Source organism: Macrobrachium rosenbergii, chromosome 7 (genome assembly GCF_040412425.1).
Source record: "Macrobrachium rosenbergii isolate ZJJX-2024 chromosome 7, ASM4041242v1, whole genome shotgun sequence".
Taxonomy (NCBI): Eukaryota; Metazoa; Arthropoda; class Malacostraca; order Decapoda; family Palaemonidae; genus Macrobrachium; species Macrobrachium rosenbergii.
The window spans coordinates 5130823-5147500 of NC_089747.1; the positions used below are offsets into that span (position 1 = coordinate 5130823).

Consider the following 16678-nt stretch of genomic DNA (forward strand, 5'->3'; position numbering starts at 1 on the left):
CGCGTCAAGCCCTTAAGAACATTCCAGAAGTGTGTGTGTATGTACAGTATGTATATATACTTTATATATATATGTATATATACTTATATATATATATATATTATATATATATATATATATATATAGATAGATAGATAGATAGATAGATAGATAGGTAGATAGATAGATACAAATGGATACAAATGTTTTGGAATGACACAAAACTATCACACTCTCATTTTGAGTCTTATATATATATATATATATATATATATATATATATATATATATATATATATATATATGTATATATATATATATATTTGTTTTGTTGTTATATATGATTAAATGACATACTAATTTTATCTAATATTAATTGACACTCTTATATACACCAAATATTATTAAGTGACATACACACACACACATACACGCCTACATACTTATATGCACCCTTCAAATATTAAGTGACATACATACACTCAAATAATATTAAGTGGCATGTAAACATACGCACACACATACGTACATACATGCATACAACCGAAGTAGGAAATTGAAAGAAATTCTTGATAGAAATGCGCTCTCCAGTGCTATTGCTACCCTTCAATAGGTCTCCTCGGGGACATTTTATTTAAAGTGTTCCCGAGAGCCCCTTTGGAGGGTGAAATTGTGGCTCAGATATTCGAAAGATTTCATTTCATTTCCTGTCTCTACCGTGGAGAATTGCTGTGTGGAAAGGAGCATTCTATCTTTAATTTGCATGTGGTACAGTAAGACTGTGCAACAAGAGATCACGAAACCCCTGGAATTTTCAGGCAATTCGTGAAATCACCAATGCGCCTAGGGACATTGTATCCCCGAAGGGCTGTATTACTGGACACGCGAAACGCATTTGATCCCCAGGGGCTAATACCAAACACAGCGAAGACTGGTTTCACGAAATCCCTGGCATTTTCAGGGAATTCTTGAAACCACCAATGCCCTTAGGGACATTTGATCCATGAGGGGCTAGTACTAAACACGGCGAAACGCATTTGATCCCCGAGGGACTAGTACTAAACACGGCGAAACAGCGTAGATGAATCACTATTTCTCCGTGTTTAGTACTAGCCCCTGGGGATCAAAATGTTCGTAAGTGAATTGGTGATGTCACGAATGCTCTGAAAATTTCATGGATTAGTTGTATCTCTCACAACTTCTCTTTCTTTCGTTGTTTTGTTATCATTTAGGGACTGAACGTCTAGTTTCACCGACGGCAATTTGAACCAAAATCTTTGAATAATGAAAAACGAAGGATATTTAACGTCTTGAGTTGATCCGTAACCTTCTGGTACATTCAACATAATAGGGTTTAATGTTATGGCCAATTACTTCGTTCTTCGTGAGACCTGTTTAGAACAGTGTGACAAAAGACCATAGACCAAAGATTCGAGGCCTCTCGCAGCTTCCGTGTCTCTGCAGATAGATAGACAGATAGATAGAGATAGATAGATTTGTGTGTCGTCTGCATCACTCTAGGTACGCTAATCCAAAAACAAAACAAAAAAACTGGATTGGGACTCGAAGCAGGGTGCGTTCAATTGGACGCTCGGAGTCTCTTTGTTTACAAATCGGATTAGAGAGCGAATTCCCGCTGAAAACATTGGGAGATTGACAGGCCCCAGAGCATTTTGCGTTCATTCAGCGAATGGAACTTACAATCGGCGTCGAAGAACAAAGATTTAGCTTAAATTTGAACGAGGAAACCACAGCGAAAGATTTATATAGGTCTACGCGATAGGATCGTTTCTATAAATAGCTCACACCGGTCCACAAGCGTCGATATATTAATCGCTTTATTTTGTTACAGTAAAAAATTTGATGTATAGTTTTATTTGTGTATATTTTTTCTCTTTTCAAAACTATACTTTTCAAGGATCAGTTAGGTTGATGATAAACATACAGTAGGCTATATGTATGAGGTATTACCAGGTATTGTCGATAACTGTATGTTTATCATCAACCTAACTGATCCTGAAAAGTATATGTTTGGAAGTTTGATATATATATATATATATATATATATATATATATATATATATATATATATATATATATATATACTGTATATAGATAGATAGATATATCTGAATGATTAAGGAACCTTCTTCTATCCCTTTAAACGAAAATAAACTAGGAAATGCCATTTGATTTTTTAAATTGTCTTTTACATGTGCAAATATAACCGTTTCAGGAGGGAAAGAGATGATTAGGAGGTCACGGCGGTACGAGTATAAACAATCTTATGAATAGCCCCGTGCTCTCTCTCTCTCTCTCTCTCTCTCTCTCTCTCTCTCTGCAGTAAATTAAATCCACATTATATTTCTGTAAAAGCAAAACTTTAAGCCTCAAATCCTTTCATTCAAAGGAAGAAGAAGAAGATGACGGTGCAGAAGAAGACAACAAGAAGTCTATCTGCCAACTTCTCTCTCTCCAGCTGCTGGCATCTCTTCAGCTGCTCAGCACTTGAAGCTTGCTGCTCTTCCCCCGCCACCCACTCCCCCTCTCTCTCCATTCTCGAGAGATCCTATAACCGCAGAATGCCGCTGCATTTAATCAGCTGTTACACGACAGTTATGACCTGCATGGCTGGGTAGTAATCAGGAGTTATTGCACCCAGGCACTTAGCAGCCCTAGCCAGCCAGCCACCAGTTCCTTGGCAAGCTTCCTACTGGTTGCCGTCAGCGGTCCTCGTCAGTATTCAGCCTCGAATTTGTGTTTTGCGTTTTGCTCTTGCGCGCAAAGCCAGGCTCTTCTGTTCGTCGAGTCTTCTCGGGAGTTATTTCCCCATCTCGTTCGTCTCAGTAATGGAAGTTTATTTGCTGTTTGTCGAGTCAAAGATAGAATGCTACGCGGCTGTGGCGCAAGGAGGGTGAATAAGTATTTCGGTAGTCGGTACTCGGCGTTTTAGTAATAGCTCAGTAGGCATGACTGCTATACTACTTACCGTGAAGTAATTTCGACCTGTTATAACTGTTTCTCATTTAATCATGGATATTACTGATACTATAGGAAATATTAGATATGATATCTTTATTCATACAGTGAACAAAGGGATAACATGCAAATAAGGAATACATTACTGTAATTAACTTGTATTTGACGAATTTATAAAAGCGAGAAATGGCGTGATTTGACCCGACACATGGTTAACGCAGGGAGAACGGGTATTGGGCCTCCAAGGTTTTGGGCATTGGGTAAAGCACTACAGCCCCTGACTACTCATAAAAGGTCAAAGTCTAGCCTTTGACCTAACCTTTACTAAAATCCAGAAAAAATTATATTTTTTTTATGAAATCCATATTTCCAGCTAAACGCCTAAACCTATAAATCAGACAGCATAAGCAGTAAATAAAAAAAAAACTTTGAAATAATGAGTTGTCACAGATGACTTGGGGGACCACACAGGTAGGAGGATGGTGACGCCCAAATTTGAAGTAGGACTTAAAGCTTGCGGCCTTCCTTTAAAAAAGGCGGGTCATCCCATTGTTTCCCCGCTCAAAGGAGTTCCCTGTGAGATGAACAGTGGCAGGACTTTTTACCACTATAAGAAATCCTGAGAAATAGGATGTTTACAGCACCTCGTTCTGTCTGCGCGTATCCTATACCTTAGGAGAGGAAATTCCAAGGGAGATTAGGAATCTCAAGGAACTTTTTTTTTTTTTTTTTTTTACTCTTACACTGTACCGTACTTTCAGATATGAAGAGACGCAACTTATACGTTGGTAAATCGAGGAAATTCTAATAATGGACGGCTGGGTGTTTAATATGTAAGAGATAGAAGTGAAAAAAATTAAAAATAGGGAACGATGAGAAAGAGAAAGGAATGGGGGTTAAAAACGCTGCTTAAATCCTATAAAAACGGACAAAAAGCACAGAAAACGGATTAAAGGATAGCGCGAACACACGCACTAATATGTGTGTGTATGTGTGAATGTATGTTAAAAACTGCAAAAAAAAAAAATGCGTTAAAGACAGAAAACTTTCATATAAATGAAACAAAGCAGGAATGTAGAGAATTACAAGTCAGGCAGTTTCTCCACCTGCCTGTGACCAAAAATTATATCGGTAGTACACAGAAGTATTTTTTATAAGAAGTTCCCAAATAGCAGGCAATTAAGGGATATACGTTCCTCCTAAGCCAGATGATAAGCAGCGTTCTTCTTCTTTAGAATATGAACCGGAGAGACAGTCGACTCCATCTGGTTTACGTGACCCTTGTTTGTCGTATTAAATAAATCAGCTTTGAGTATCTGCCTTTTGAAATGATACACATTTTAATGAACATTCGCTATATATGCTTAAAAAATCACAGTAGATGCACGCGACTTCAGTGTATAAGCGAATCCCACAGGAAAATGACAGGCAGAAGTTCAGGACCAAGCGCTTTCACGTTTATTTACGCATCATCTGGGCAAAAATGAGACACAGATGAAAAGAAGGTTACAAAGTAAACAAAAAGAACAAGAATACCAGATGGTCAGTTGTCAAAGGGTAATAAACAAAGATAAACCGGGATCTAGCAGTCTCAGATTAAAACCATAGACCTAACTACAAGTGATATGGAAGTTTAGCCATACAGAATTCAAAAACATGTATAGAACTGAATACCAGGTGGTTAATTGCCAAGGGGTAACAAACGAAAAGCTAACCCAGGAAAATCCGGGATCACGCGGTCACAAACTAAAACCATTTACTTAGCCATAAGAGATGCGGAATCTTGCCCATTCAGTCATACTTATATATATATATATATATATATATATATATATATATATATATATATATATATATATATATATATATATACATACATACATACATACACATATACATATCCCAAAATAAAGGGCAAACACACAGTTGTGGCTTACCACTGGAAATGTTTTCTCTCTGAAATACTTATGCTTAATAATCCTTGTCTCTCTATGTCCCCTCCTTACAACCAACTATTATGCTGTTTTCATCTAAAATAACCCCGCGCTAACAACTCTGTTTTACCGCAAAAAAAAAAAAAATGACAAATAAAAAGCAGCAAATATCCGTTTATCTCAAGCGCCTCCCTCGGACCTGTCTTAACAATTCTCTACTTTGTGGATGTGTCAACTTCGAGTTCAGCCATTTAGCTCCTAACGACCTTCCACTTAGGACGAGGAGGAGGAGGAGGAGGAACCTAGAGAAGGGACCACCTGGCCCTTGGGGGAGCGGCGCCCCCCGTCCCGAGCTCCTTTGGTAACGAGGAATGTTGTGTGGTGGGGGGAAGAGGTGGCCTTGATAGACCTGTCAGTTGACGCAATCAGCAAAGGGAAAATTGCTTTCTTTTCGGTTCCCAGATTTAGGTTTTTGGGAAGACTCTCTCTCTCTCTCTCTCTCTCTCTCTCTCTCTCTCTCTCTTTTGTTGATGGTTTGTTTCGTTGACACAGACAATTGTCCAGCTTGTACAAAGGGTTGAGATTCGGAGGAAGTTAGAGATGTTGTTATATAAATATTAACATGCATGCTATACTGTATATATCATAGAGATAAGCTCGTAGAAAGTATAAATACTTATGAAGCAAAAACTATACACATATTTTAAATCCAATAAGCGAAAGCAAACGATGTTTTATAAGTGGGGTTTCGGTCAGTACATTTCAATTTAAGTAATGGTAATTATTGTGCTTTGATAAGAAATTATTAATTGTCAGGACTTCATACTTTTCATGTAAAACTGCACAAGATCTTTGTAAGTACAACTTGCGCACATTCAAGAGAGGTACAGGATGGGGGTATAGCTTTTAGATAGAGAGCATATATATATATATATATATATATATATATATATATATATATATATATATATATATATATATATATATATATATATATATATATATATAAATATATATATATATATATATATATATATATATATATATATATATATATATATATATATATATACATATACAGGCAGTCCCAGTTTACGCTGGTCTTGGCTCACAACATCCAAGTTTACAACGCTCTTCAAATATATTCATCAAAAATCATTTCCCGGGTTACAACCCATGTTCCGGGTTTATGACGCTGATCCAACAGAAGAAATATGACTCCAAAGTGGCAGAATGGTAAAAATTTGGAGGTTTTTTGATGAAAAGCACAATAAAAATACTTGTTACATCCTTTTTAAGACACCCAAAGGATTAAAAGTAAGGTTTTCTTATGATTCTTGACGATTTTCCGGGTTACGACGATTTTCGGCTTACGGCGGTGTGAGAACGGTGTAAACCTGGGACTGCCTGTATATATATATATATATATATATATATATATATATATATATATATATATTACCTGTAATGTGTAAATCCCTTGACGTCTTCATATCACTTTAAAACGATAATCCATCTTTTCAGTAGGCTGATGTTTTTATGACTTCACTTAACACATATACATTTTTCAGTATTTAAGGGTTTTAATGTTAACCTCATTCTGACATGTTGGGTGTGGGTTCGAATCCAGCCACGGGCATTAGAATTTCTTCATTTATTTCTTCATTTGGATCTTAGGCTTTGTAGTGACAAGCGTATCCAAACTAATTGTTAAGGAATCGAGAAATATATACATAAGGTTTGAGCCCCACAAAGTAATGAAAGTAAATTGGTTGAGAAGTGAAAAATATCAATGTTTCATGTTTTTGATAATGTCTGTCTCTCTGCACGATTTAGAATCTATTAGGAGGGAAAGAATATTCTTTGGTTACCATCTGTTGCGTAGCATTTTCTTCGAAGTGTTTAATTGAAGTGGGACGGGCAGCCTGGTGCCTTTATAGCCCAGGCATGAAGAAAAGAAGCTTATACTTCAAAACAGTCCGTATTCGTCATTTTGGTTGTAAATTCTGAGGTAATCTCAGGGCTAAAATGGAGATGATCAGGAACATAAATTAGAGGTAGCCATCTTGAATCAAAGTTCTCTTTATTATTTTCGTGAAGATCGTGGATTCAAAATGCAGTTGGAAAATAAGTACTTCTTTGCTTATACATTACACAAACTTCATAATGGCACAAACAAGTAAAGAAATTTACTTCAAATCTCTTTTCATAAAGGTTTCCAACACAAATACAGGTAGAGAAATATTAATAAAATGTAAAGAAAATACGAATAAGAGAAAACGATTACGTAATTGGTAGGGGGTAACTAAACTAAACAAACTAATGGAAGACTCAAGACTGCACTTACATATTCTTAACAACGGTCGTCTCTCTCTACAGTCTTCATAAAAGTTCCAGTGATAAAGGCAACAGAATAATCATTATCTTTATCATCATCACTGCTCATTATATATGCAACCAGACCTTTAAACTTTTTTTATTTTTTTAATAAAGTCGCCATTAGTCAAACGTTACGAATATTAAGCAAAAATTCGGAACTCCGACACCGTAATGTGAACTTCATTGTCCTCACCGTCATTACGATTTAAAATCGGCAGCAATGGAACCCAGGCCACAAAAATTCCATCACTCCAAATTAGGTTCATTAGAGCCAGCGAGAGAGCGAAGGAGAGAGAGAGAGAGAGAATGCAGAAGTTCGTAAGGGTCATTTCGGCCAAGAAAGCTTAAGGAATTACGAGACTTATTGACCCCGCGATTTGCAACGCTCTATTGCTTCTTCTTGGGAAGGTGCCGTGGGAGCGAGGGTCACGTTGAGGGAGAAGAAAGTGGTAAAGTGTCACCGTGAGAGGAAGAAAGTGCTAGAGTGTCAACGTGAGAAGAAAGTGGTGAAGTGTCAAAGTGAGGTGAAAAAGATTCTGTTTTTAATTGTTATTCGCCTCATTGCCTTCGTTACAATGACTGTCCTGAAGAATTTGATGGAGCATGGAGTTACTGCATTTTGTTTCAAGATTATTCTCACGTGGAAGGAAAATTATGAAAATGACGTAGAGGGGTTTGTGTGTGTATATATATATATATATATATATATATATATATATATATATATATATATATATATATACATATATACACACATATGCTGTATATATGTATTATATATAAAACACATGTATATATATATTTATATATGTATATATATGTGTGTGTGTGTGTGTGTGTGTAGAGAAAGAGAGAGAGAAAGAATCCTGGGATGAGGTTGTATGTGTATATAATTAAAACCCACTCGATATCCATACACACACACACACAGAGAGAGAGAGAGAGAGAGAGAGAGAGAGAGAGAGAAGAGAGAAAGAAAGTAACTCTGGGATGAAGTTTCTGTCTGAGTATACAGGGAAAACTCACATAACATCCATACAGAAATCAAGAGAGAGAGAGAGAGAGAGATCTGCCATCTTTGCCGGAGCGCAGTACAATAACCCAACCGCCGCCGTTTGCTCAGCGAGTTGCCTTGATTGCAACAGGCGAAGTTGCTGCTTTGCGCTCTGGCGACGCCGAGTTGCTCGAGCAATTCGTTTTCTAAGAAGTTCCGAATCTGACGTCGAGTCGGTGTTTGACTTTCTCTGGTGTCTGTCTCAGCTTTCACTTTCGCCTTTGTCCTCGTGAGTCCAACTTTCTATTGTTTATTCCTTGTTATTCTGGGGACGTCTCGTTCCTTGTGGGTTCTTGTGTTTGAATAGTTGAACTGGATGTTAAATGTTGAAAAGACGCCTGTGCTTCCGCGTGTTTAAGAGAGCTGTCTGCCATCACGGGTTTGCGTTCAGTTTTGACAGGATTGGAATATAAAATTTAGGCCAAAGGGCAAGCTCTGGGGCCTGTGAGGTCATTCACCGCTGAAAATAATGTTGAAGCAATTGTTAGCAGAGGGTGGACAGTAAGATGGAAGAAAGAGGATAAGAACGGAAGTTTAGTAAAAGGAATGAAAGGGGTTGCAGCTATAGGGGCCGAAGGGACGCTGCAAAGAACCTTAAGTAATGCCTACAGTACACCGTGTGAGGTACGCCGATGGCACTATCCCGCTAAGAGGCTTCTGACAGAATGAAGAGATGTCTTTTCACGATTTGATGTGGGCTTAGCTCTTGAATAATTCACGTTTATTACCGATTTTTAAGCACCCGTTTGTTACTGATGATGCTGAAAGTTTATTTCTTATCTGTCTTATGACTCCTTGGTTTTTGGTATTGCAAAAAAAAAATTATATATATACACATATACTGTATATATATATATTATATATGTGTGTGTATAATGTACATATATGCATGTACAAGTTCGGTGTTGTAAAGATACATGCGTAAATGAAATGGGTTTTGGCTAACATTGGCTGAAAGATCGTTGCCTATGATGTAAGAAAGAACGCTTCTAGTCTAAGATAAAATTGGAACGGACATTATTTTTACCTAAAGTTTCTAGATAAAAGAACCTCTTTGTAAACGCCTAGCTTCCGTTATAACTATACCAAGTCTTCCATTGGTATCAATTTTTTTTTCTCTGATAACTGCTGTAAACAAATTTCTTTGATAACATTTCTGCTCTCTCTCTCTCTCTCTCTCTCTGGATAAACTTAAAGACTAGAATCGAGTGGCACTTCTCTCTCTCTCTCTCTCTCTCTCTCTCTCTCTCTCTCTCTCTCTCTCTCTCTCTCTCTCTCTAGGTCTGATACAAAATAGGATAAACGTGAAGGTGACAGTCGAATCTCTCTCTCTAGAAGTCTGATATAAAATAGGATAAACATGAAGGTGACAGTAGAATCTCTCTCTCTCTCTCTCTCTCTCTCTCTCTCTCTCTAGGTCTGATATAAAATAGGATAAACATGAAGGTGACAGTCAAATCTCTCTCTCTCTCTCTCTCTCTCTCTCTCTCTCTCTCTCTCTCTCTCTCTCTCTCTCTCTCTCTCAGACAGATTTATCAATAAAAGCTTTCCCAAACACTTCGTAAAGAAAAAATGTCTCTTTACTGAGAGCCAATATCCAAGAGAAAACTTCAAGAAGAGTTTGAGGTGGCTGAGGACATGACTATCGATTCATACCAAGTTCTTTCTTCGTTTAAAATTTGGTCAGTGTATTTCCACTGTGAAGGTGTACATCGTGTCATTTGAACGTGGTGTCATTTATACGTGGTGTCATTAATCGACCGTGTCATTTATGTGTGGTGACATTTATACATGGTACCATTTATACGTGGGATCATTCATACATGGCGTCATTTGTACTACATGGTGTCATTTATACATAGTGTCATTTGTACTGTACATGGTGTCGTATAAATGGTGTCATTTATACATGTGTCATATAAATGGTGTCGTTTATACATGGTGTCATTTACACATGGTATCATATAAATGGTCTCATTTATACATGGTTTCATTTACACATGGTATCATATAAATAGTGTCATAGATGGTCTCATTTGTACATGGTATATAAATGGTGTCATATAAATGGTGTCATTTATACATTTATTCAGAGCTATATCGAAATTGTGGTCGTAATTTTTCCCCCCAAAAAGTAATTAATTTTCGTTGGTACCCAATATTAATGATCTTTTTTTGGGAACCTTTTTGAAATTCATTAACCCTAAAACACTCCCTTTGTATTTTACTCATTTATTTATATTTTATCTATTTATTTATTTGCTTATTTATTCGTTTATCTTTTTGTCTCATAGCTGATCGCTTCCTTTTGTATTTCCTATCATCATTCAAATGAACACTATAATATTCTTAGGAAGCTTGAATTTCAAGTCAATGGCCATCTTCTGAATAATATTAATAATAATAATAATAATAATAATAATAATAATAATAATAATAATAATAATAATTATAATAATATTTATAATGATAAAAAGGAGCTTTCAGAAGCTTGCTCAGCTCCCTTCTTCAGCTAAAGAAGGAGCTGAGCAGGCGGGAATTTATTTTATCATTTGTAAATACATTACTTTACATAAAATGTGGATTTTGTATTTTATAAACATATTCACGGATTGTGAAGAAGATTTGCAATAATAATAATAATAATAATAATAATAATAATAATAATAATAATAATAATAATAATAATAATAATGTCTAAATGAATATTCAGAAGAATATCGGTTCTAACCACAGATTTCGTTTCCCATTTCACAGAGTAATGACATAACGTGGAAGACTTTCCCAGCAAGGAAATGAATCAAAATGCAAATGCTGATGAGTAATCAAGGCATTTTCGATGCTGCCAACGCCATCTGGGGTCAAGAAAAGGAAACTTCTCGCATCGAAACGATCGGTAAAGGTAAGTGGGGAATTTGACCCCCATTGTGGCGAGAGCCTCTTTGACCATTACTTCTGACGCATGATATCAACGTGACAGGTGGGCGTCCTTCATAGGAGGGTAGCCTTCATAGGTGGGTAGCCTTCATAGGTGGGTTGTCATTCACAGATGGGCGTCCTTCATAGTTTTGGTGTCCTTCATAGGTGGGTGTCCTTTATTGGTGGGTGTCCTTCATAGGTGGGCGTCTTTCATAGTTGGGTGTCCTTCACAGGTGGGCGTCCTTCACTAAGTTCCTTTACTTACACATAAAAATTATCCTGCCCATTTTTGATACAGGGTTAATCACTTAGTGGGTTAGTTTCGTCAGTGCATCCCCATGCGGTGCACTGTAAGCATTACTTAATGTTCTTTGCGGCGTCCCTTCGGCCCCTAGGCACAACCCCTTTCATTCCTTTTGCTGTAGCTCCGTTCATATTCTTTCTTATATATTGCTTTCCACTCTCTCCTATCAACTGTTTCATAGTGCGGTTGCGAGGCTTTCCTGCTGTTACACCTTTCAGGCCTTTCTACTCTTAATTTCCCTCGCGGCGCTGAATGACCTTATGGGTACCAGTGGTTGGGCTTTTGGGCTAAATTCTATCTTCCATTCCTATATTCCTATACAGGGTTAAAAAAATTAATTGCAATAAATTTAATTTCTTAAATTTATTCATAAATCGAAACCTAACCTAGCCCAAGTTTCGAAGAAGAAAAAGAAAAAGAAGAAGAAAAAGAAGAAGAAGAAGAAAGCGAAAATTACGAAGGCGTTCGAGACTTACGGCGCTAAAACTCTCCGAAGCTGCGTTCGTCTTCATCTCCTCCAGGAGGGGCCATTAACTCATTCTTTCGCATTAAAATATCCTCGTGCCGCCCTCTCTCTCTCTCGGACGCAGCTTTCCTATTTATAGCTTTCCCGGGCCGTTTTATGGCGGTCATTTCTCGAAGGGAAAGTAAGTGGTGGAGTCTCGGCGAGAGTTGGAGTCTAAGCGGTACCTGCGAGGGTTCTACGAGGTCTGGCTTCTCCCTGTCCAAAACCCAGCACCCTTTCCCTCCCACCCCCCCACCCTGTCCAAAACCCAGCCCCTTCCCCCGAAAAATAAAACCCCTCTCTATTGAACCGAAGTGAATATAGGATTTAGGCCAAAGGCCAAGCACTGGGACCTATGAAGTCATTCAGCGCTATGGGCAGTAAAAGGTTTGAGAGGTGTAGCAGGAGGAAAACCTTGCAGTTGCACTGTGAATCAATTATTAGGAGAGGGTGGAAGGTAAGATGGAAGAAAGACAATACGAAAGGAGGTACAGTAAAAGGAACGAAAGGGGTTGCAACTAGAGGCCGAAGGCACGCTGCAAAGAACCTTAAGTAATGACTACTGTGCACAGCATGAGGTGCACTGACGGCACTGCCCATCTACGGGTCCTCTCTATTACAGGTAAAGTATTCCTTTACTGGCTGCTCGCCTGAGCAAAGCCCAGTGATGGCATAAGGCTAACTTAAGCTAATTATAGTTCAAAGTATTGCTAGATGCTGTACTCTTGTCTTGATCATTATACTGTTATAACCCACCTGTGACGTCATTGCGTTATAAATTCTTGTAACTCTTGATTTCGGCTTCCGTATGGTATATCCAAAGATTTCAGTACAAGCAGTTCAAGATGCAGTCCTTCTTAAAACTCCCGTTCCACTTATCATCAGCGCTATTTCATCCTAGCTGAGGTTATTTGTGTAAGCGTGGCTCTAAGAGAATCCAATAGTGAGTGTTGCTAACTTTCAGTCTGGGAACTTACATGAAAGCTTTTTTTTTTTTTTAAAACTTCTCTAAGTTAAAAAAAAATAAAAGGCTTCTGTATGTAATTTGTGAGGAACTGGAGCACATTATCCAGCTCCTTTCAAAACTTTTTTTTATTATTTACACATCTGCGTCACTTTCATTATACGTAATTTTAAAAGTAAACAAGTAAAAAAATGCGTCGAAGTTTCTTCGGCACAGTCGAGTTTTCTGAACACCGTATAATCAAGGCCACCGAGAATAGATCTATCTTTCGGTGGTCTCGGTATAATGCTGTATCAATCGCGGCCCATGAAACTTTAACCACGGCCCGGTGATGGCATAGCCTATATCGTTGCCAGACGCACGATTATGGCTAACTTTAACCTTAAACAAAATAAAATAACTACTGAGGCTAGAGGGCTGCAATTTGGCATGTTTGATGATTGGAGGGTGGATGATCAACATACCAATTTGTAGCCCTCTAGCCTGAGTAGTTTTTAAGATCTGGGGGCGGACAGAAAAAGTGCGGACGGACAGACAAAGCCGGCACAATAGTTTTCTTTTATAGAAAGCTAAAAAATGTGGTTTGGGAGCTATTAAAAAGCACGGCTGCTCTGTTACATCAGTGAATATTATCTGGGTTTTTTGTGACAGAATGTCTCTGAAGTAGCCTTCTGAACTAGTAGCGTTGCTATTAATTTATTTATTGTTTTTTTAGCTGATAGGTAAGATGGGTGAAAGAAGAAGAAGTGCAGTTAGCTAGCTAACCATGGTAGGGAATTGTTTAGAAAGCTGAGTATTAGTAAGAATAATGTAAAGTGTGGTGTAGCCACAATTTTATTTAGATAAGGGTACAACTTTTCTTACTGTGGCCTTAATATTAACATATTACAAAAATGATTTTGCACTATATTGACAAAGTGAATTGTACAGATTATATTATATTTTAGATTTTATTTCTTAATAGTATAATTCTATTTAGATAAAGTTTCATAGGAATGTGACCGACGCTGGACTTGATTTTAACACTTATTCTAATACTAAGAATAAAAATATCAATTAGCTATCTCATTACCTATACATCATTCTGTATAAACAGTGATAAAAAGATTTTATTCCTTCGTATGTCTCATTCCTGTTCAGAACAGGTAAAAGATGATTGTGCTATCTTCTCATTTTGTCTTCGAAGAGAGAGAGAGAGAGAGAGAGAGAGAGAGAGAGAGAGAGAGAGAGAGAGAGAGAGAGAGAGATTTACATAGGCAACTCACTAAACCAAAGAATGAAGTCATCACGTATACACACAGACTTTCCTTCCATCCCTCCAAGATAAGAATATTTTCTTCTAGGAAGGAGTGAGGTAGTGAGGAGGAGGAGGAGAAATTCGAGGAAATTATTAAAAAAATGTATAAGACCTACGTTTAAAAAATTCTATAAATACAGTTCGAAAGTTGAACTTTCGAAAATCTCCGTTGCATATTCTCAAGATTGTAAGGGACTGAACTCTTTTGATGGAAGAATCACCACCATTAGTTCAATACGCCAAGAAAAATTTTGTAGAAGTTGATGGGCAAAAAAGGAAGAAGAAGAAGAAGAAGAAGAAGAGAGAAGTTCATTGTTATTAATGTCCTTTTTTTTGTTGTTGATTATCATCAGTGAAAGCCTTTCCATGAAAAGGGGGTTTTTAACCCTTCAAACTTTTGACCGATAGGATGAATAAGTTTCCCAAAAGTAGTCCCCTCTCTCTCTCTCTCTCTCTCTCTCTCTCTCTCTCTCTCTCTCTCTCTCTCTCTCTCTCTCTCTCAATAAAGGAGCAAGATACTTTGCTTTGCAGCAGGATTATCGTTTGATAACATAATTGCCCAATTTCAGTCCAGAATGCGATATATTATACTTCATAAAAATCCTCTTATTAATTATTATTATTATTATTATTATTATTATTATTATTATTATTATTATTATTATTATCATTATTATTATTATTAGAGAAGTTGGACAGCTGAGTAGAAGGAGACCAAAGGAACCGTATGAGAAGAGAGGAATGGAAAGAGATACCCCCAAAATAATTATGAGAACTTATTCACGGAGTAAAATACGTATATCTTACTTCAATGCTCAGTCATGAAATATTAAAGATTAGGTTTATTCATTATTTTTTATATTTATCTGTCCATCTCTTTATCTATCTATCAGTTTATATATTTATTTATTTATTCATCAATCTATCTATCTATCTATCATCTATCTATCTATTTTTAACAAATTAATTAGTTAGTTAATTAACTTATTTATTTATTCATTTGTTTATTCATCCACTCATTTATTTATTCATTCACTGATTTATTTATTTATTCATTCATTCATGTCTTGGAGCAACGCGTAATTCATCTCTTGGACGCGAGCTATTTATCACTTGAATATTACTATGCCAGTGTCGACAAGTCTCTCTCTTCTTCTTCTTCTTCTTCTTCTTCTTCTTCTTCTTCTTCTTCTTCTTCTTCTTCTTCTTCTTCTTCTTTATTTGTTTCCATCTGGAAATTACGCAACAACGTCCTATACCAATATCTTCTTCTTTGAAAAAATATATATTGTAATTTAGCCTGTGTGAAATGCTTATTATTTTTTTTGATAAACATTACGTAAACCCCAGTGTGTATTGTAATTGGTTCATTATGGCAATTTTCCAACAGGTATATCGGTTTATTTTATTTATTTTTATTTTTTTGTTTTTTGAGTTATCGTTTTTCCGTTTTGAAATTGTTTTTTGTCTTGTTTGGATATTTTTTTTCGCTTTTGGAATAAAAGGAAAAAAATTTAGATGTCATTAAAATTGGAAACTAGGAATGCAATAATCAAGTAGGAGAACAATAGCTTATAAAAAATCAAACTTTATTCGGTTGCTATTCACTTACCGCATCTCTCTCTCTCTCTCTCTCTCTCTCTCTCTCTCTCCCAACACACACCGTTTCAAGTGGATGGCCGCTGCATAATGAAAAATACACAATTGGGATTTCGGTTCCGCGAGAATGTAAATAAATAAATTTCGAGCAAACGAGGCCCCGTGAAAGGAACGAGTTTGTCCTCTTCTCTCTCTCTCTCTCTCCCCGATTTCCCAATTGCTTCTGCACCCCCCCCACCCCCACCCCAAAGTCTCCCCTCCCCTCCCCCGGCTCCTCCCACCTCCCAGCCTTGCTTTAGTGGCCCAGTTGTCAAATGCGGCCCTGATATTTATTCGGGTTGAAAGGCTCCTCTGAATTTTACGCCCCTCTGCTTGTTACATGGCGACTGAGTTCGTTCTCTCTGTAAGTTAATCTTTGGCGTTGGATTGAGAGCGATTTAAATGTTTTTTTTTTTTTTTACACCAGGCTGTATGCTGTAAATCGTTCTTTGACATCAGCCTGTATACTGTAATTTTTTTTTTTTACATCAGCCTTTATAGTGTAATGTTTTTTTTTTTTACATCAGCATGTATACTGTAAATGGTTTTTTACATCAGCCTGTATACTGTAAATGTTTTTTTTACATCAGTCTGTATACTGTAAGTTTTTTTTACATCAGCCTGTATACTATAAATGTTTTTTTTACATCAGCCTCTATACTGTAATTTTTTCTTACATCAGCCTGTATATTTTAATTTTTTTTAACATCTGTCTATACTGTAAAT

The 16678-nt window shown here is 36.9% G+C and overlaps 1 long non-coding RNA gene across 1 annotated transcript in view; it reads left to right on the plus strand.

The window, feature by feature from the left end:
• The first annotated feature begins 11084 nt into the window (after nucleotides 1–11084).
• The window catches only part of LOC136840055 (uncharacterized), a 273512-nt gene continuing 267918 nt past the window's right edge, over nucleotides 11085–16678 (plus strand). The window contains exon 1 of the long non-coding RNA XR_010853521.1: nucleotides 11085–11227. This is a non-coding gene — a long non-coding RNA (uncharacterized lncRNA). The remainder of the gene's footprint in view (nucleotides 11228–16678) is intronic.